This window comes from Pelodiscus sinensis, chromosome 1 (assembly GCF_049634645.1).
Source record: "Pelodiscus sinensis isolate JC-2024 chromosome 1, ASM4963464v1, whole genome shotgun sequence".
NCBI lineage: Eukaryota > Metazoa > Chordata > Testudines > Trionychidae > Pelodiscus > Pelodiscus sinensis.
Window position 1 is genome coordinate 73,989,747 of NC_134711.1, and position 22,954 is coordinate 74,012,700.

Consider the following 22,954-nt stretch of genomic DNA (forward strand, 5'->3'; position numbering starts at 1 on the left):
AGACATTTTTCCCAGTGTAAAAAAGATGTTGATAAATTGGAGTGAGGTTTCAGAAAAGAGCCATGAAAATGATTAAATTACAAAATGTGCCTTTTAGACTCTACCGGCTCGTATTTAATTTAATAAAGAGACAGGTAGGGGATTACTGGATTACAGTCTGTAAGTACCTACATGGGGAACAAATGAACTCTTCAGTCTAGCAGAGAAATGTATCACCGAATGGCTGGCTGTTGAAGCTAAACAAATGCAGAATGGAAATAAGGAGTAGATTTTTAACAGTGAGAATAGTTAAGCATTGGAGTAATTTAACAAGTATCATGTTGTATTCTCCATGCTGAAATCATGATTGGATGTTTTCCTAAAATATATGCTCTAAGAATCATTTGTGGGTACTTTCTATTGTCTGGATTATACACAGGCCCTACCAAATTCACAATCCATTTTGGTCAACTGCACGGTCATAGGATTTAAATTTCTAGATTTTAGGTATTTAAAACGGAAATTTCACGGTGTTGTAACTGTACCAATCCTGATCCTAAAATGAGTTGGGGGGTAGGGGGAGATGGGTGTCACAAAGTTGTTGTGAGGGGGTTGTGGTACTGCTACCTTTACTAGGTAGGATGCTCAGAGGGCACCTACCAATTTGGGTGCCATTCAAATCTAACTGGAGGAGGAAACATTGCAACTCACCTTGGAACTTCAAGCCAGTGGTTAGAGTACTCACCTGGGATATAGGAGACCTAGGTTCACATCTCCCATCTCTGCTAGATCGGGAGAAAGAAATTAAGCAGGGAGTCTCCCACCTCTCAGGAGTGTGCTCTAATAGGATATTTTGATGGTAGGGGTACCCTCCTCTGAGGGAAATTCTCTCCTGCTTTACAGTCCATGTATGCCTTTGTTGTGGCATGCATGTGATGTACCAGAAGAGAGTAACTTGCTTTGACTATTCTTGACTTTGGGAGTCAACCAGAGATAAATAGATTAGAGCCTTCTCTAAATTACACCAGAACCTTGAACACTCACCAACCGTTCTCAGAATTAGAAAGCCTTAATGGTGGCATCAAGACAATTTTGCCTTCTATCCACTTTCCTGTTCCTGTTCTGAGTGCAGCTTAGTTGAACTAGAGAATCTGAATGATTAAATGAGCTGTAATTTTAGGAAGAAAATGTTCATTATGTTAATACGCAACTCTTCATTATTAAATTGGGGAACTATTATTGTCAAAAAAGTGGATTAATTCTAATAAAGTGGCTAGACTTTAAAAATCAGCCGGCCATCTGCTTGATGTTGATTGCTTGTCATGTAGGTGCAAGACATTTATTAAATCTGGTAATGTGGTCTGGTAAATGCACAGCACAGTATATCTGTAATAATCACCACCAGATGATAGTAGGTCATTGTGTTGTTGTCTTTTTTATATATAGCATGTTACTTAAATCAGAAAGACCAGAAATATGACAATCTCAAACTGTTTTGTATTCTTGACATTTAACAAGCAGACCATCAGCCAAAACAATACCTGCTGTGTGGAGGGTGGTGGGGAGGGGGGGGGGGGGAAGAAGGTGATAGACAGATGACCTTCCTTTTAAATGTGAGTATAATTTCATCTCAGACGAGCCATTTACATCAGAAATACTATGTCAAGAAATTTGATCTGGGTAAATCAGAAATGTTATAAACCTGAACCAAAACCCAGTGAAGTCAATAAGGGAAGCCTTCCTTTAATTTCAGTGGACTTTGAATATTTTAGTGTAACTGCACCCATCTAGGTACTAAACTCTAAAACCAACTTTGAGAAAAACAGGTATCTGACTTCATATTGGTCATAAGCAAATAAGTTATTAACCTATAGATAACCTACAGAGGTAGGCTAACCGTTGCCATAAATAAAGCAACCAGCTGAGGAAGAAATTAACAATCTTCATGGTCTACAACTTTTTGTCTGGATGTCTAATTTGTGACTATGGGGTATGTAGCACACAAGGAGAGCCTATCCTCATATGATTGAATCTGGTAAACTTGTGTGCTCTCTTTCATTATTTCTGCTTTATAGTAGCTCTGAGCTTTAATGCATCGTTGAGGTTGATTTGACAGATCCTCCAGCTGTGTTCAGAAACAACAGTGCTTTTCATAATGACTGCTGAACTCTGGAGTATGCAAAAAGTACCGCCAAGTAAATCATCCAGGTACATAAAAAGGTTAATAATGTACCAGATATGGAAAGATATAAGCACTACCAGTATTATAGTTCATCTTATCAGTTAAAGAGGAAGCACACTGTCAATAGAGTTTCAGCCATTTTATGCTATTCCTTTATAATAAAATGGAATTGATATTGTGTTCTGTCGTACCCTGTATTAGTCATCAAGGGGAATTTCACACTTGTGCAGATGTGTGCACAAGTGTGAAGTCATCTGCAGATGACTTAAGTGTTGTATGGATCTTATGCATGTCCTCTGTAAAGGGTGGAATTTCATCACTAATGAATATTTCAACAGCAGACAGGAAATCTGCTATTTTTGGGGCCTTTGACATTGTTTGCCAAATATGTACCAGAAAACCTTACCTTGCATTATGTGAATTAAAAGTAGATACCTGTGAACCACATATTTCAAACAACGCATCATGCAATTTTCTTCAGGGTTATCAACACCTCTGTTTTCTATATACAAATGGGGAACGATGTACATAACTTGCACTGACATTTACAGAACCATATGCTTTTATTCCAGAGGGTACTGCCACAAAGCTGATGTGTCTTAAACGTCTAAGAATCTACCCCTCTCTATGTGTTTTTGTTGGTTTTCTTTGGGGGGGGATTGCCTTTTGGGTGAGGAAGGGGGAGGTTTTGTTTGGTGTTTTTGGGAGAGGAGAAGGGGAGGGGGAAGTGTTGCCATGAAGGAATTATAGGAGCATTGTTCCTTGTTATATTTCCCCCCATGTAACTAATGAAAACAAATTTGTCCAGGAAGCACTCCCAATTTTCCCCAATTCCATTGTGCCTAGTTAGTTAGAATACTGAAAAAAACCTAATGAAAAGGATCCTGGTTATAGTTCAGCACCTCAGAGAATGAAAAATAATGTCCAACTCCATTAGGCACCTTGATCTGGTACATTATTTTTATTGTAAATTTCATGATATGACAGCCCCATTTTGAAACAACATTCTGTTTTACAGGACTCCTGGGGGTAGCATTAATTATACTGTAATTGAATTTCACAGCTGCTTATAATGAAACATCGGGCAATACTAGATTTTCTTCTATCATGATATTTAAACTGCAAAACATATATATTTACCCTTTCTCAAAGCAATCAAATGACAACTTTGATCTTTAATGGCATGCACAAAGAAAACATTTCTTAACTATTCGGTTTGTGTCTCAGGAGATCAGTAAATAATAGACCTTTTTTCCTTTAGGTCACCAATGAAATGGATTCAGGTTACTGGAACTGAAAATTATTCCCATCTGATGGCAGTTTAGGATCCTTTGTGAAATAAGGTGATGATCTCAGACCAAGTCCTACTGGACATTGTTCCAGTCATAAATCTAATAACTTGGAATTCACTGAACATTTCTGCATAAGCAAACAAAAAGAAACTACCTTGTTGTCTCTCACAAATGGTGTGCTATACCACAATGGACATATCTGTGAGTTACTGTGACCCATAGGTCATATCACTACAGGGTTAAACCTTGACAAGTCATTTCTTGCTTTATGTTTTATTCCTTCCGAACTTCATTTTTCTTCATCCATTATGAAGACGAGTGAATTGAAAATCAGGTCAATCTGTAGGAAAAAAGGCAGTGCTGTCTGAGAGGAATGAGAAAGAAAGAGAGGAGAAGAAGAAAAAAGGACCTTTCCCATCATAAAACAAGGCTTGCTAAATCTTTCCTTTTTCTTTTCTTTTATGTATTTCATTGGTTTAATTAAGCTTCCTCTACAAGTGTGTGAGACTGGTGATGTACTTTTAAATAAGAAGTGTGCTCACCAGGTGATTTATCAAAGCTTTTATACATCTACATTTCCCTGTGATGCTCAAATTTCATTTTCCAAGGGTTTCCATCTGCCATACAACTTGAGCTTTATTAGATTTCAAATTAAAATGTATAATTACCAAGAACAAGCTACACTGCAATCTGTTCTTTCTCTCATTATCAAGAGCAGACCCAGTCCTGTCATTAAGAGGCACAGAAGTATTGAAGTAATTCATTCAATTGTATTTAATATCCAACAACATTAAATGCACTTGTTATTAACTCTGGCCTTGCTTATACTGAGACAGACATTCCCGTCTCAGTGTTTTGTATATTTTCTGTCACAGTAATTTTTATAATGTTTCGAATTAATCCGCTTAACTTCCTGCATCATCAAAATTGTGGGACATTGGCTCAGATACAGCACTCTAGTTGTCCTATGCCAGACCACAGCATGTTAAAAACAAATGCTTCCCAAGATACTTTGTCTGCAGAAATAAAATAAAATTCCTATTGAACTGATTTACATGACAAATCATAGTTTGTTTACAGTACCATCTTAAATGTCTGTATTTGTATGACTTGTATACATCATAGCAACAAATGAGGGGCATGGGAGTTTTGCCATTGGGAGTAGGTTTTGGCCTTGAGTTTGGGTTAAATTTGCTGGCATGGAATCCAGCCGCAGTTCTGCACCTGAGCCAGGTGCAGAGGCATGATAGAGTGTGTACGGAGTGATAGAGCTATTTGTAGTTAGATTTTTAACCAGTTGACTCTGGATAACAGCTATTAATGACTGAATTGATCCATGGCTGTAGTCTTTTATTCAGCTAGACTTCTTTCTCCATAGCCCCCCTGCAGTACAGTGCTTCCTCTCTCTCTCTCGGATATGTTGAGGTATAAAAGCCAAAATTCTCCTCATTTTGTTTGTGAACATGGTTTTATAGAAATTGTTTGTCAATTAATGCATTTCCTTTTGTCTTAGGCAGGGGCAGATATAGGGCAGGGCGAGCGGGGCGGCCGCCCCGGACCCCGCACTTCAAGAAGCCCCGCACATGTGCCGTGTCAAAGGGGGGCCCCACGCATGTGCATGGCACCACCATGCATGCGCCATGTCAAAGGGGGGCCCCGCAAAATTGTGCTGCTCGGGGCCCCAGAAAATCGTCATCTGCTCCTGGTCTCAGGAGAAAGTTAATTGAAATCTGAGAAGCATGACATAAGATGATAAGGCCTGACACTTAAACCTCCTTACAGCTGCTTTGCAGCACAAATCATCCAGAAAAGTACCCTAAAAGAGGAGCTTGTGTTCCACTGGTACCATGAAACTGAACTTGCCAACTTTTTGCCACATGCTCTCACACTCCCATTGTAAGATGTATGTAGGCTTGGGAGGGACAAGAGTGTAGCCAGGTACACTCTTCTGATCCTCAGCCATCAATTTCCCTAATAAATGGTTTCAGTGGCATAACATAGAGCAGCCCACAGGCTGCTGTGTGTTACACTGCAGGTTGAAATGGCCACAGGATTGCAGAAATGGAAAGGTGGCTCCAAGCGTAACTGCAGCTGGGATTCTAACTGACACTTTTTAGGTCTCCATGGAAAGAGTTTATGTATGATAAAACCAATGTTAATTAACCACTTTCCATTATTTATTTGTGATATACAAGTTGAACTTCTCTTATCCGGGACTCTCTGCTCCGGCAACATCCGTGGTTCAGCATCTGCTGGACTATTGATGTTGCTGAACCAGTAGAGTCCTGGCACCATGGGGCAGCCTTGGGGCTGTGGAATACCAGTGGCCCATGACTGAACATGGTGCTCCACTGGGCCCATAGAAGCTGAGCTCCGGAGGCTCCGGGACAGCAGACCCCAGAGCCTTTCAGCAGAGGGGCTTACCTCTCTTCGTCCAGTAAACTCCCTTCTGTGGACTAGTCAGATCCCAAGGGAGCCGGACCACGGAGGTCCAACCTGTAATATTCTGTTCTTGTAGCATTAATAGGAGGTATAGTAGACCTTCACCATGGAAATAAAACAGTAGAATGTGAAAACCCAGTATAGATAAAGAAAAATTTTTAAACTGATAGTTGTAATTTTGGTATATCTATATCTGCCTGTCTTTCTATTTTACGTGTGTATTATATATATTGCAGATGTAGCCTACTGTCAGCAACTCACTGTACACTCTGTTTCTGATTGTAATTGCAAATATTGGGAGCATGTAACATGACATTTCAAAATAGTCTCCATGAAAACTGAGGTTCATTGCTGCTGAGTATGTTTAAATTCAACAATAAGTGGGATCTTGCTAAAGGAATTCCTTATGCTCAGATAACACTCTGCAAAGCCTCTCTAGATTCTTTTCAGGAATGATAGTGTTTCCAGTTTATTCATACAACATGCAATATTATTTGGATCTGCAATTAGAAACACTTTGTGGGAAAACTGGCAGGCAAAAGTCTTTGTTTTGGAAGGTACATTTACTCCTTATGCATGAACTGATTTTTTTCACCAACAAGAAAAATTAACATCCTCCCACCCCGTGGTCAAAGCTTGCCTTCATGTGCAAGCAGATGATGGTGTGGGCTCAGTTGTGCTGTGAACTAAGGGATTGTATAAAATAGCACAGCATGCTCTGCTGGCCACAGCACCGTAGGAAAATCTCTTTCCACTCACTAATCTATTTTGTGGTGCCTTTCATCCCAGAGTGCATTAGGAAAAACCAGTACCTGTGTAGAAGAATAGCAATTGTCATTAACCCATGAGAGAAGAAGGCTTCTTATACATCCTTGCCCCTAGCACACTCAAGGATGCCAACCACAATCCAGCCTTCATATCAAGTGCTAATCAAACTATATCCAAATTGCTAACAAATATGTTAATGTTTTATAATTAGGGAAAAATTGCATTAGAGAGTTCAAAATAATTCAGAAATCCTTTCAGATGCTACAAGACTAGTCCACCCCATATAGCATAATAACGTATTACGTGTTCCCTTAGGAACACAATGAGGCTATAATTGTGTCAGGACTCACTGCCATGGCGCCTTCTTCTAGTCACATTGCGAATTAGCTCTGACTCTCCTGAGGCTGCCCTCTTGCTGGGGTCTTGCTGGTTGTTGCTCTGTGCTCTCTGCATCCTTGGGCTCTGGACCCGCATCTTCCCAGGACCATGACAGCCACTCCCTGACATTGAGACCACCACTCCAATCTTTCACCCCTTTCTAGGGTTATCAGCAGTCCTCAGTCTCACCCTCTGCTACCATGGCCCAACTACAGCTTCAGTCAAGCTCCTCTTAATATAGCAACATCTGATTAAATCTGGAGTTAGATAAATAGGTGCTCTTTTTGAAAACATACCAATTAACATGAAAGAATTGCAGCCCATGACAGCATTTGTTATGTAATTTTTTCTATTGAAGCTATTTCAAAATAATTCTGCAACTGTCTGAGGAAAAAAAGGTAACAAACTGACTGTGTATATCAATGGAGTAGCCATGAAGTGCTCAATAGTGGTTTACACATAGCCTTGAACATCAGAACCTGGTTCACAGAGTAAAGGAATAGTGGCCCATACTCTCAGATCTTCTGCCTTCCACCTGAATGACTTAGACCATTTCCTGACTCCACTGAAGTTGGTAAAGTTTTACCATTGCTTTCACAGGGTCATAATCTCACCCACAATACAAGAATATTTTGAAGGATTATATTCCACAAAAAGAATGTAAATCCTGAATAGAACAAGGTCAATACACACTACTCTGACATATAAAAAAGCTTTACATTGAATATGAGGCTATTTGACATTACCATGAGCATCAGATCCTACATAGAGTTCATAAAAACTTTCTCTAAATTTATACATGATCATATTGTTTGGTTGGTTTTATTTTTGATAGCTCACTGATTCGCTGACTTGCGAATGGACCTTAATAAAGATGCTAATTACCTTACACATTACAAAGACAGCCTCCCTACCTATTGATAGTGGTAGTAACTCCAGATTAGCCACTTACTGATTTACAATAAGCTATTTCCTCCTTCTTTATCTCTTCCTTGCCTCTCACCCCCACCTTCTGCTCTAATATCTGATTTGTTAGTACATCATTTGTTTACTGTATTCCTTTGTTATATGTGGTCATGCCAATACACTTTCAGAATCTGAAGAAGTGGGTCGGCGCCACGAAAGCTCATCACCTAATAAACTATCTTGTTAGTCTTTAAAGTGCTACATATTTTTTCCTTTTGACTTCTCCCTAGCAGCTTCCTGATTTGGAAGTGCTGATGCCACTAAAAAGGCAGTTACATCAGAGACTACTCTGTGAATTTTTGAATTTGTTAGAACCCCTTTACACACTGCAGTGTAAAAGAATTGTAGCCTTACAATGAATTTGGTGTGCAAAATGTCTTGTCTTTATCACAAATAATGGGTTTGTTTGCTGATGGCTAGAGATTAATTATGAAGATGATTGGTAAAACATCATTAGAGGCTGTAAATATTAATAATACCATGACTAATATATACAAAATCACAGACATAGAAAAAAACATAATAAGAATTACAGAAGAATCTACCTAACATAGGGTATGTCTACACTACAAAGTTAGTTCGAACTAACGGACGTTAGTTCGAACTAACTTTCATAGGCACTACACTAGCGCTCCGTTAGTTCGAACTTAATTCGAACTAACGGAGCGCTTAGTTTGAACTAGGTAAACCTCATTTTACGAGGATTAAGCCTAGTTCGAACTTACTAGTTCGAATTAAGGGCTGTGTAGACCCTTAATTCGAACTAGTGGGAGGCTAGCCCTTCCCAGGTTCCCCCTGGTGGCCTCTCTGGGCACAACCAGGAAAACTCTTCTCCTCTTCCCCAGCCCCGGGCCCTTAAAGGGGTAGACTCTGGCCAGATGGCACTGGAGTGAGACAGCCCTGCCAGCAGTGTCTACCCCTGAGCCAGTGGCCCCACCATGAGCCAGGCAGCCAGTGGCAGTGAGCCGTCCCCTGCCCAGTCCCTGAGCACCCAGGGGCCAGTCAGGGGCCGTAGATGACGCGCGGCCCCCTGGACTAGTGCGGAGGTCATGGACCTCATTGAGATTTGGGGGCAGGCCCCCAGTCTCCAAGATCTCCGCACTAGGAGGAGGAACATGGCCGTCTACGGCCGCATAGCAGCCGCCATGGCCCGCAAGGGACACAGGCGCACCCAAGAGCAGGTGCGAATTAAGCTGAAGCAGCTGCGGCAGGGGTACGCCAGGGCCACAAGGGGCGGCGCCGCTGCAGGGGCTGCCACCTGCCCCTACTTCCCCACCCTCCACCAACTCTTGGGCGGAGGGGCGGTCCGTGCCAGCCCGGGGGACAGCGAGCCGGGGCCAGAGGGCCCTGACCTGGGCGCACCGGAGGGGCCACCGCCAGCTGTTCCAGCAGGGTCATCCAGGGAGACCGTACCGGGTAAGTAGTTTGAATTAAGTAGTTCGGGGGGGGGAGGTGGGAGGGAGTCCAGAGACCGCGCGCATGGGCCATGCCTTCCATGGATCACGCAGACACCTGTGCACGTGCGAGCACATGCCATGCCACCCTTGGGCAGGTGGTTCCAGCTGCGTGACACCCAGGGGCCATTGCCCAATAGGCACATGCTTGTGCAAAGAGACGTGACATGCTCCCGACCCCGGGGCAGGACCCAGCAGGATGCTTTCCCTTCACATGTCCCCTCTACACGGAGGCAGGGGACATCTTCCCCTCCATCCCACCGCCCCGGCCACACTATACATGGCACAGGGACATGGGTGCAGTCTTCGGGCAGCTCCCAGTCCCGGGGAGAGCCAGATATCCTGACCATGACCTCTGTACAAGCACAGCAGCTGTGACGGTGCAGGACATGGTCACTCTCACGTTGCGGGGTGGGGGAGGGGCCTGGGCATCATCCTCTGCGTCCCCAGGGAGAACTGACCACTTCTCTTCTTTCTCTACAGCTGCACCAGCTGCTCGTGCAGGGCGCACCACCCCGCCCGGGACATGCTCCCGCACCCGCGGCCTGCTCCGGACTGCCAGCACGGAACAGGAGTACCGGGACCAGCACCTGGGGGCCCTGCGAGCCGTGCACCGCACACTGCAGGCCTGGATGCGGGAAGACCTGCAGGTCCGCCACGAGCTGCTGGCTAAGCTCTGAGGGCTGAGCACAAACCTGCAGCTCCTGCTGCAGAGCATGGTGCCCCGTGCTGGTCCTGCACCTGCTGCCCCCCCAACTGCTGTCCCTCCTCCCACTCCTGCCCCCCTCCCACCTCTTCCTCCTCAACCCCCACAACCTCCACACCCCCCACCTCAACCTCCGCACCCTCCACCCCATCCCCCCGGGGACGCCTAGACTCCCTCCCTCATCGTGCTGGGAGGCAGTTGGCCCGGCGAGACCCCCACCCCTGATCCTTGGGTTTCCCCACCCCCTCCTTTCCCTTGCTTCCCCCTTTCAGCTCCCTCCTCCCAGTTTTCCCCCTCCCCTCTCCCACCCTCTCTCTTCCCCTCTCCCACCTCCTTTTCCCAGTTTCCCCGAGTTTTGTTAAATTAAGAGAGTTTCTAGTTTTGACCACACGTTATCTTTATTTTGTACATCAAGAAGAGGGGCTAGGGAAGGGTAAGTGGAAGGAGGTGAGGGAGGAATGGGGCACGAGCCCCCGATGGGGAGGACTGGGCTGGCTCTGCGGGCTTCTGGGGGTGGAAGCTCTCCTGCAGCCCCCCAATTGCCCCCTCTCCCCAGATGGCAGCCTGCGGCAAGTGCAGCCGGTCTGATGGCCGAGCGGTGTGATGTGCCCAGTGTGGGTAGTCCGGGCACTCCAAGCCAGGACTGCTTTGCAAGTGGGGCACCCCTGAGAACTGTGTGTCCGGGGTGGGGGTCGGGTCCCTTTAAGCGCAGCCCTGGGCTAGCCTGAGGCAGCATCTCCACGCTCTAAGTCCTCCTCTGATGCCCTGCCGGCACTGCTTCCGGCCATCCTTAACCCCGGTTCAGGGTCCACTTAATGTGGACATGCTAGTTCGAATTAGCAAAACGCTAATTCGAACTAGTTTTTTAGTCTGGATCCGTTAGTTCAAATTAGCTTAGTTCGAATTAACTAATTCGAACTAAGTTAGTTCGAATTAACGTTGTAGTGTAGACGTACCCATATTCTCGCACAGCTGTGGGGCTGTGAATTTTCCTTAAAGTTGGATTAAGTATTAAGTTTGTAGCCATCCTGGGCCATGTCTACACTACAGATAATATCGAAGCAGGCACAGCCAATCTTCTGGGGTTCGAATTAGCCGGTCTAGTGAAGACACGCTAATTCGAACTGAGAGGGGTGCTCCTGTCAATGCCGGTAGCCCTGCTTCTATGAGGAGTAAGGGAAGCTCAAGAGAGAGTGTGCTCCCTTTGTCTTCCCTGAGTGGGGGCAGCACCAAAATTCAAGTTAAGATACTTTGGCTTAAACTACGCAATTGACGTAGCTTAATTTGTGTATCCTAATTTGAATTTATCCCCTTGTGTAAACTGGAGGCTGAGGTCTCACTGAGGGTCATCTTTGATTCCCTTTAATGCCTTTATTCCTAACATCCACCTCTTTCTGGGATCCTATTTAATTAAACCTTGGTTTCTTGTCAATATTTGCCATTCCTGCTTTCCATTTTTTTTGGGGGGGGGGGGGGGAGTTCTAACAATTGTCAAAATCATTTGCAGAGTGAGAGGTTATTTCTACAAAGTGATTAATGAAGTTTGGCTAAAGAAAGTCTCTGCAATTAGAGTTGCTGGATTTCTGGGAAAGAGTATGGATAAGCTACAGGGAAGTCTGAGATGATAACAGGGACTGGTGAGTTGTATTGTGAGGTCTCAGCTCTGACAGAGGGGACTCTAGACAGGATCTTCAACCCCAAGAGTATGCTTAGGGGCCCTAAACCAAAAATAATATCTAGATTTTCTTCAGAATCTGTAGGCTAAAAGTACATGGGGGCCCAGTGATGTGATCCCTTACAATAGTCTGGTGAGTGGTATAGAGTGGAAGCTCAATTTGAGTTGTGAAACTTGTCTATCTTGTTTTTTAAAATAACAACAAAATCAGACCAGGACTGGCTAATTGAGAGCCTTTTTCAGTGCTAACAATTCTCTAATTCTTCCCTCCTCCCTTTCCCTGCTCTCTTTTTTCTTCTCTTTTGCAATTCAAATACAGGTTGACCTGCCTGACTGGTCCCAAACGGGGAAGTATGCCAGATGAGAGGGGTCAGTGAAGGGGTCATCTGCTGCCAGCTTCTCAGATCTCCCAGAGGGCCACCAGCTTCCCAACCACCAGGACTCCCTTCCTTGCCACTCATCCCCACTCCAAGGTTCCCCTTTCGGCCACCATCCCCACAGCCAGTCCCAGTTATCGAGCTGTCAGCTCAGCTCCTGCCCTGGCCAGGCTTCCGCCCCTCTTCCCTCCCACCCCCCAGATGCTGGACTGGCTCCACTCCCAACCTGGCTCCACCCCTGACCACCGCCCCAGCTCCTTCTCCCAGCCCCCTTCCTACTGGTTCATCTCTGCTCCCAGACTTGTCCAGACCCCCAGCTGCTAGCTTGGTTCCGCTTCCAGCTCTGGCCTTAGCCAGGCTCCTGACTGCCAGCCCCTTTGCCACCTGATTTCCAGCCAGCCCCTACTTTCTGCTGCAGGGCTCTCTGGTCCAGCAACATCTGTGGTTCTGCCCAACCCCAGATGTTGCTAGACAAGAGGGTCCTGGATCAGAGAGGTTTAACCTGCATTTTGATTTAGGGTCTGTTCACACTTTCCCCCTTTGATTGCTTCAGTGTGACAATATTTTGTATTCTATTTTTGATACATCTATTCATAAGCTGTTTTGACATTCATACCTTAATTTCAGCTTGACTTGTGCCTTGTGTCTTATCCCATTGTAATTTTGCATCTCAACTTGAAAGTCAATGGATAGGTAATGAGTATTATGACTAGGTTAAAGATAGATTATTATTAAACATAAACATCTCCAGTTGGTCTGGATTCTTGATTGACTCTTTGTTTTTCCTTGTCTCTTCTCCACTTCACCATGGAGACAGTAGTACAAGGCTACTGCCAGCTTTTCTGACAGAATCCATTGTATCTTGTTTACTCTTTCATCCCTACAGCAGTAATGCAAACATTTCATTTAACTCTATAAAAAGGTAACATTAAAAACGTAGTGCAATATTTTTGGGGGAGATAGCTTAAAACAATTTAATCATTCAGCTATCTTGAAACATCTATTCACATTCACTGTAAGGTTTTCAAACCAGGACATTTTATGTGTTTCTATTGAGGAAACATTGTGGATAGTTTAAAAAAAATACGCAGTGCAGCAGCAATTACAAAAGCATATATCACTAAGTTGTTTGGGTGCATAAAAATAGAGTGAAAAATAACAGTGAAAACATTTTTATGGCACAGTATTCAGAAATACTGCGCAGCTTTTTATCTTGAATACTGGGTCCAGATTTTCTCCTTTGTGCGTTGTGTGTGTGTGTGTGTGTGTGTGTGTGTGTGTATATATATATATATACACACAATTTAAAACCAAAACTGAAATGTTTAGAAAATATCTAAATAAAACATTTTGTTTAATCCTATCGGATTTTTCCTCCCTCTGACTTGTCAGGTTGCAAGAATTTTTGAGCTTTTGACTTTTCATCCTTATTCAGGGTAGGAAATAGTTTCAAAGGGTATGTCTAGACTGCAGAGTTTTACTGGGATATCAGAGCCATCCTGGAAAAGCTCTGCTGCGTCCAAGGAACGCATCTGCTTTTCAGAAAAAAAAATCGGAAAAACAGACACGTTTTTTCGACATCCTTGTAAATCTCATTCTAAGGAAGAAGAGATGTTCCTGAAGAGGATTTTTTCCCCCAACATTTGGCCCAGTCTGGATGGGCCAATTGTCAGAAAAGACTCTTTTGGAAGAAAAGCGGAAAAAGATATGCAAATTGCAGTTCGAAATTTGCGTATCTCTTTCTGGTAGAACTTTGTAGTCTAGAGACAGCCAAAGTTTTGAAAATTCTCAGCAGATGGGAACATCGTTCCCTGCCCAGCTTTAATTCTGAGATGTGTTGCTAAAATAGACTTCAGAGTTCCATGACAGACAGAGGCTTCCATGGAGACAATCTTGAAACATATATAGATTTAGAAGGCCAAAACTTTTGGTCATTCTATTTGTAGTAAGCTCCTTGTGTTCCACCATATAGTAAGGCATTAAGGCTACAGAAATTCCATCCAGCTTTGATCTTTCTATCGTTTTTTCTGTGGGAGAGCATAACCTATGTCATACTCTGTCATTCTAATTCTATCAGTGGATCTGCTTCTACAAGTAAGATTTAAGGATTGTGGCCTTCTGATTTTAATTTTTTTTACTAGTTGAGCATGATTACCGGGTAAAGCCTAATATCAGGGAAATAAATAATATAACACTATGGCAAAATCCAACAGGACTTGAAAGTAGTTGGAAGCTCATCAACACTTAGCTGTTTTGCAAATGATACTCCTGAAGTACCTGCACAGATTATTTCTGTGTTTGCTGGGCATGTGACATTCTTCTTTGATTTGCATGTCTGGAAACTAATGTACAGGAGATGGAAAAGATTTTGCTCCTTTCTGCTGCTGTGCTTCTGAAGTTTTGTCACTTTTGGGGGGAGGGAGGGGAAATAAGTAGAAATGTTGTCCCTAGCCTCTGTTTGTCAGAGCCTGGAAATGTATGTCAGAAGAGGGATCATTTGATGATTCCCTGTTCTGCTCATTTCCTCTGGGACATCTGGTATTGGCCATTGTGGGAAGACAGGATACTAAGCTAGATGGACCTTTGGTCTGACCCAGTATGGTCGTTCTTATGTTCTTAAAACTGTTTAGCTGTTTTGGGACTGTGTTCAACCTTTTGAGTTTTGCTTGCCTTCCTGATATATCCTTACTGCTTGATATTCTATCTCAGTTCCTCTTATTCAGGATATGAGAGGATGTTCATAACAATTGTTAAACATTATACCAGCTAAACGCACATGAAAGAAAACAAGTTTGTTCTTTCAGTTTGTAGCTGAGACAAAGGAGGAAATTGAGAAGGAAAGCCAATTGCCTCTCTAAAAGTTTTTCCAAAGATTTAAAGCAGTCCCTGAGCAAGTAGCTAAAATTGGGTCAGTTCCCTTAGAAAATACAGAGGTAACCTTAGCAACTTTGTTATTTGTTATTACATCTTTGGAGATTAAAATGGACGGTCTTGCCCCTAGGGTTGCCAGGGTTAGGGAATAAGGTGGAAGTAGATCAAAGAAATTGTCATCTTGGAAAAAAACTCATAATGCTCCAAATAAAAAGTGGAAACAATTGTGCTAGGTTATTTCACCAACTCTTATAAGGGAAAATTGTTTTCATAGGAAACTGACAACATACAAATATAGTGTTAAAATATGAGGCAAAGAGCTGCTGGCTGGAGCAGAAGAGGATGATTCAAATGACTTGGAATTTTTTTTAAATTAAGAAGGTATTTTGTAATTTAAATAAGCAATTGGCAGGCAAATCTGGTAGCCATTACAATGCTCTATCTTCAAAAATTGGTGCATTTTGGAAGATTATTTGAAGTATGTAGAAAGGGCAGCCTATTATTTCTACTTTCATATTGAGCTATTGACAAAACAAAATGAATAAAAGATGAATCCACTGTGGAATATTTGCTCATGGAAATGATTCAGTGAGAAGGACAGCAATATTTATTTTTTCTTCTTCATTTCTGGGTCTTCCACTACTGCTTTGTTTAAATTATTATTTATTTACTTAAAGTGCTGCTAAAACCACTTGTGATAAAGAGACATAAAGGAAGATACAGCCTTTCGCTGTGAAAAATGAGTGGAATTCAAGCCCAGACAATGCAGAGCAGAAACATGTGTGCAGTTAAACTAGAAACTGACATATACTCACAAAAATCTTAATGGAAGGAGTTTGTTGTAAGCAGAGGTTTGAAGGATGAGGAATTCATTAGATGCATGAGAAAACTGAGCCATGGCCATGGGTGGCACAGAGATAACTTGTTATATACAAAGTGTAGAAGAATGGAAAGGGAACAGTTAGTAAGTTGATTTGAGAGTTTGAGAAACATTGGTGAAAGATCCGCAAAATGCCAGAAGTTTCCAGTGGGGAAGGGCAAAGGGGCAGTTGCCCCAGGGCTTGGTGATTCAAAGAGCTTGGGGCTCCCCATCACAGTCACTGCTCTTGTGGCGGCAGCAGTGGCCAGAGCCTCATGCCCCTTTAAATTGCTGCCAGAGTGTTGCCCCACATGCTCCATACAAGTCTGTGGGCTGGTGGAGAGGGTGTCTGTGCTGTGCTGTGGGTGGCACTGAGGGTTGGCTACCCTGGCCCCACCCCTTCCACTCAAGACTCTTTCCACACACACACACCTTGCCTGGGGACCTGTGGAAGCTGTCAGCCCCCCCTGAAGCAGGGCTGGATTAAGGGGGGGCTAGCCGGGCAGCTGCCTGAGGCACCAACTTATGCGGGGTGCCTGATTGAAGTGGTAAGGGGCACCGTGCACCCAGGGGCGGAGCCGCACATGCGCCGCATGCCCAGGGCTGGGCCGTGCATGCGCCACATGCCCGGGGCCGGGCCGTGCATTCACCATGCGCCCGCTGCCCAGGGTGCAAGTATGGCTCAATCCAGCACTGCCTGGAGACAACTGACTTGATATCATTGGTATTACAGAAACCTGGTGGGATGGGACGCACAATTGGAATGTTGGTATGGAAGGGTATGGCTTGCTCAGGAAGGAAAGACAGGGAAAAAAGGGAGGAGGGGTTGCCTTGTATATTAAAAATGTACACACTTGGACTGAAGTGGAGATGAACGTAGGAGATAGCTGTGTAGAGAGTCTATGGGTTAAGCTAAAAGGGGTAAAAAACGAGGGTGATATCATGCTAGGAGTCTACTACAGGCCACCTAGCCAGGTGGAAGAGGTGGATGAGGCCTTTTTTAAACAATTAACAAAACTATCCAAAGCCCAAGATTTGGTGGTGATGGGGGACTTCAACTATCCAGACATATGTTGGGAAACTAACACAGCGGGGCACAGGCTATCCAATAAGTTTCTGGACTGCATTAGAGACAACTTTCTGTTTCAGAAGGTTGAAAAAGCTACCAGAGGAGAAGCTGTTCTGGATTTGGTTTTAACAAATAGGGAGGAACTAGTTGAGAACTTGAAAGTGGAAGACAGTATAGGGGACAGTGATCATGAAATAATAGAGTTCATGATCTTAAGGAAAGGTAGAAGGGAGACCAGCACAATTGAGGTAATGGATTTCAGGAAGGCAGATTTTGATAAGCTCAGAGAACTTGTAGGTAAGGTCCCGTGGGAAGCAAGACTGAAGGAAAAACAACTGAGGAGAGTTGGAAGTATTTCAAAGGGACGTTAAGGGACCAAAAGCAAACAATTCTGCTGTGTAGGAAAGATAGAAAATATGGCAAAAGACCAGCTTGGCTTAACAAGGAGATCTTGCATGATCTCAAAATAAAAAAAGGAGTCATATAAAAAATGGAAACTAGGACAAATAACAAAGGATGAATATAGGCAAGCAACACGGGAATGCAGGGGCAAGATTAGAAAGACAAAGGCACAAAATAAGATCAAACTAGCTACAGGCATAAAGGGAAACAAGAAGACCTTTTATAAATACATTAAAAGCAAGAGGAAGACCAAGGACAGGGTAGGCCCACTGCTTAGTGAAGAGGGAGAAGCAGTAACAGGAAACTTGGAAATGGCAGACATGCTCAATGACTTCTTTGTTTCGGTCTTCACCAAGAAGTCTGGAGGTGTGCCTAACATAGTGAATACAAGCAGAGAGAGGGTAAGTTTAGAAGATAGGATACACAAAGAACAAGTTAAAAATCACTTAGGAAAGTTAGATGTCAGCAAGTCACCAGGTCCTGATGAAATGCATCCCAGGATACTCAAGGAGCTGATAGAGGAGGTATCTGAGCCTTTAGCTATGATCTTTGAAAAATCATGGCAGACAGGGGAGATTCTAGAAGACTGGAAAAGGGCAAATATTGTGCCCATCTATAAAAAGGGGAATAAGAACAACCCAGGAAACTACAGACCGGTCAGTTTAACGTCTGTCCCAGGGAAGATAATTGAGCAGGTAATTAAGGAAATCATATGCAAACACTTGGAAGGTAATAAAGTGATAGGGAATAGCCAGCATGGGTTTGTGAAGAACAAGTCATGCTAAACTAATCTGATAGCTTTCTTTGATAGGATAACAAGCCTTGTGGACAAGTGAGAAGCGGTGGATGTCATATACCTAGACTTTAGTAAGGCATTTGATACGGTCTCGCATGATATTCTTATTGATAAACTAGGCAAATATAACTTAGATAGGGCCACGATAAGGTGGGTGCATAATTGGCTGGATAACTGTAGTCAGAGAGTTGTTTTTAACGGTTCTAAATCCTGCTGGAAAAGGATAACAAGTGGAGTTCCTCAAGGGTCCGTTTTGGGACCCGTACTGTTCAATATCTTCATCAATGATGTAGATATTGGGATAGAGAGTACGCTTATTAAGTTTGTAGATGATACCAAACTGGGTGAGGTTGCAACTTCCTTGGAGGATAGGGACATAATTCAAAATTACCTTAGCAAGTTAGAGAAATGGTCAGAGGTAAACAGGATGAGGTTTAATAAAGAGAAATGCAAAGTGCTCCACTTAGGAAGGAACAATCAGTTCCATACATACAAGATGGGAAGCGACTGCCTAGGAAGGAGCATGGCGGAAAGGGACCTAAGGGTCATAGTGGACCACAAGTTGAATATGAGTCAACAGTGTGATGCTGTTGCAAAAAAAGCAAATATGATTCTAGGTTGTATCAACAGGTGTGTTGTAAGCAAAACTCGTGAAGTCATTCTGCCGCTCTACTCTGCACTAGTTAGGCCTCAGCTGGAGTACTGTGTCCAGTTCTGGGCGCCACATTTCAAGAAAGATGTGGAGAAATTGGAAAGGGTACAGAGAAGAGCGACAAGAATGATTAAAGGTTTAGAGAACATGACCTATGAAGCCAGGCTTCATGAACTGGGCTTGTTTAGTTTTGAAAAAGAAGATTAAGGGGGGACATGATAGCGGTTTTCAAATATCTAAAAGGGTGTCACAAGGAGGAAGGCGAAAATTTGTTCCTCTTGGTTTCTGAGGACAGGACAAGGAGTAATGGGCTTAAAGTGCAGCAGGGGAGGTTTAGATTGGACATTAGGAAAAAATTCCTAACTGTCAGGGTGGTCAAATATTGGAATAAATTGCCAACGGAGGTGGTGGAATCTCCCTCTCTGGAGATATTTAAGAACAGGTTAGATAGACAACTGTCAGGGATGGTGTAGACGGAGCTTGGTCCTGCCTTGAGGACGGGAGGCTGGACTCGATGACCTCTTGAGGACCCTTCCAGTCCTATTGTTCTATGATTCTATGACTGCAAATACACGCAGTCTCCGGGTTACGTACAAGATAGGGACTGTAGGTTTGTTCTTAAGTTGAATCTGTATGTAAGTCGGAACTGGCGTCAGCCGCTGATGAAACTGATGAGTTTCAACCGCGGCTGAATCTGGATGCCAGTTCTGACTTACATACAGATTCAACTTAAGAAACCCAGGCGTCCGCAAGTCAGCTGCTGCTGAAACTGATCAGCGGCTGATTCCAGGAAGCCTGGGGCAGAGCAACTCTGCCTCGGGCTTCCTGTAGTCAGCTGCTGGTCAGTTTCAGCAGCAGCTGACTTGGGGACGCCTGGGGCAGAGCAGCTGGGGTGCTGCTGGGTTGCTCCAGTAGCGCAGCTCCTCGGCGCTACTGGAGCAACCCAGCAGCACCCCAGCTGTTCTGCCCTAGGCGCCCTGACTCAGCCGCTGCTGAATCAGGACGCCTGGGGCAAAGCAGCTGGGTTGCTGCCGGGTTGGTCCAGAGCGGCGCTGCGGGTCCAACCCGGCAGCCCCCAGCTGCTCTACCCCAGGGGTAGGCAAGAAAAGCCTGGTCTGCTGGGGGGGGCACTAGCTACACCCCCCCAGCAGACCAGGGAGACGGGGGTGGCGGGACTGCCCAAGTCCTCCACGGCTTTGCTCCGTCTCTCTGGTGTGCTGACCTGGGACACGTGGAGCAAAGCCGCAGAGCACGCGGGCAGCGGGATAGTCCAGGCGCGCTCGGGCTGTCCCGCTGCGGGCGTGTTCCAAGGCTTTGCTTCCCATCTCCCTGCAGACAAAGGAGACGGAGAGCAAAGCCACGGAGCACGCCCGCAGCGGGACAACCCAAGTGCGCCCGGGCTGTCCCGCTGCGGGCGTGCTCCGCCGCTTTGTTCCTGTCCCCCTGGTCTGCTGGGGGGGGGGGCCCAGCAAAGCCGCTGGACCCCCCCAGCAGACCAGGGACACCCGAGCAAAGCCGCCGCCTGGGCGGCTTTGCTCCCGGGCAAACGAGCAAAGCCGCCCAGGCGGCAGCTTTGCTCGGGTGTCCCTGGTCTGCTGGGGGGGGTCCAGCGGCTTTGCTGGGCCCCCCCCCCCAGCAGACCAGGGAGACCGGGAGAAGCTTTTCTCACCCCGGAGGACAGGGGTGGTGACCCGCCGCCCGTGAGCTCCGGGGCGAGAAAAGCCCCGTTCGTAAGTGCGGATCCGACATAAGTCAGATCCGCATAAATCGGGGACTGCCTGTACCAGAGAGCCAGTGAAGCAGGCTTAGAACATAAATCCATTTAAACGATGGTTTTATGAAACAGTGAAATTATTGCCAGTACATAGGTAGTGATTACATTTGTGATGTGGTCTAATACAGGCACAATTCAATACAGTAAGCCTGGATAGATAGATGAGGTGGAGAAACACTCCTATTCGCTCTGTGCTGTATGCAAGACTTAGGTGTTTTATGGTACAAAGAGGAGGCAGTAACCTGATGGAGACCAGTGCTGGTCCATTAGCCCTGGTTATGTTTATAAAGCAATGACCTCTCCTTGGCCTGTATTAATGCACTATGATTTGAAAAGCATGTCAGACTGACTGATGTCTGTAAATCAGGACCAGCTAGGTGTTTGAGGAAGTCAAATGAGAGCCTTATGCTAGTATGTCAGTTCTGAAAGATGTGTAAACAGGTAACCTCAGAAGGCTGAATCAGTACATCAGCCTTAGGTAGATGCATGAGACCTTGAACTCTGAGATGATTGATAAGCAAATCCCAAATGGATGTGAGACAGAGTTGCTGAGAAAGTAAAGCAGGCATGGATATTTGAGAGAATGTTCTCAGTGGGTATGTTATTACAATGTGTAAATGTGTGAAATAATATGAGAAAGCTGGTCTACACCTTCAGAAAATGTCTTTATAATTTAATAGGAAATGCTATTTTTTTCCAGAGAGATTTCTGTATTTATAATTATAGAATGTAATACAAAGTGTAAAATCAGATATAAATGTATATTGCAATGTTCTGTGAGGTTGTTCAAAATACATGCAGAAAGGAAATTATCTGTTCTGTAGTCTTTAAGAATTACTTCTATAGATTATTTTAAAATGTCTTGTAGTACCTTGTTGCTTTAATCCTGTTCACATGCTGTAGGTCTTTTTGTGGAGATTATTAGTGCTTACAGTAGGAATATGCTTGAGCTATTGAGAAAAATGGCAGCCTCCCAATAATGAATGGTTATGAAACCATACTAAATAAATAATTCGTGCTTATTTTAGAAAAAGACAGAAATGTGAGGCTAGCATTGTGATTCAGAGGAAGAAAGGAAAACAAAACTAAAAATTAGTTTTGACTAAATTTTTGCAGTAAAAATTTTGTTGTCTATGTTTCAGCCTTTGGGTATGCATACGTAGCCACACTCTAAGCATCCAGACACCTCAGCCATAGGCTGATGCACAAAGTAAGAAATGAGAGATGTTTCCCTCACTTGCTTGGGGGAACTGATCTGATAAGTTTGCTTGGAGCATCCCTACCTGATTGGGTCCTGTATGCAAATTTGAAAAACAGCAGTCCCGTGGGATGAACTCACACATAACTTCTAGCCCAGTTATTAGACGATTCACCTAGGATGTAGGAGACACCTGGTTCAAGTTCTGTCACTTGACTGGGGGAAGGGTTTGAACAGAATTACCATCTGTAGTGAGCAAGGATGGCTGCTCACTGACCCAAAGGGGAAAAACTCCTCTGAGCCCAGGTGGGCTGAGCCCTTTAATTCCACAGAGGCCAAGGGGTGGGGCAGGGAGCATAAAAACCCAACCCAGGAGCTCAATAGGGTCTCAGCCACTGAAGGAAGTAGAGCTCTCAAGCCAGGAGGGCCCTGAGGACATTGGAGAGGCTGAGGACCGCCAGGCCCTTGCTCCAAAAAAGAGACCTTCTACACCCTGGTCAAGGGTTCAGACTACCATGACCCTGAGAACCAGCAGACAGCATGGAGCCAGGTAGATGTTGAGGGAGGAGGGGTTTAGGCAGTGGCCCAGGGGAAGCTAGCAACTGTCAGGCTGATCTCATAATGTTCTAGAGTGTGTCAGCGTATTGTGGGCTGGATCCCTGCTGACCCCAGTGGCAGCTAGGGCAGCCACTGCTAGGGCCCTGGGCTGGGATGTGGTGGAGGAGGTAGGGACCATGTCCCCCTGCCAATCCACATGCCAGGTGGCAGTCTCCCCCTCCCCGCTTGTGCCTGGAGAATTGAACGAACTGCCCGCGGCTACACACGGCAGTTTAAAGTTAATCTGAACTAAGTCCTTAGTCCGCGTGCAGTTCGTTCGAACTAAGGGGGATTTAAAGATGGCGGACAGATGGGAACATGCAAATAAAGCCTGGGATATTTAAATCCCGGGCTTTATTTGCAACTCCAGTTGCCTGACTTGCATACCTAGCTCAAATTAACGAGCTAGTGTAGACATACCCAAAGTTAGTAAGTGGTTCCCTCAGCAAATCCCTGTCATTTGAAGGGGCACTTGTAGCGGGGGCTTCCACCCCATATGAGTAGTCCAATCACTGGA

The 22,954-nt window shown here is 44.6% G+C and overlaps 1 long non-coding RNA gene across 1 annotated transcript; it reads right to left on the reverse strand.

The window, feature by feature from the left end:
• Window positions 1-3,316: 3,316 nt before the first annotated feature.
• Window positions 3,317-22,411, reverse strand: LOC112544268 (uncharacterized). Its single transcript, XR_012900782.1, has 5 exons — window positions 22,118-22,411; window positions 21,926-22,015; window positions 12,836-12,893; window positions 5,878-5,994; window positions 3,317-3,793 (listed from the first exon to the last, which is right to left on the reverse strand). It is a non-coding gene; the product is annotated as an uncharacterized LOC112544268 (long non-coding RNA).
• Between the last annotated feature and the right edge of the window lie 543 nt (window positions 22,412-22,954).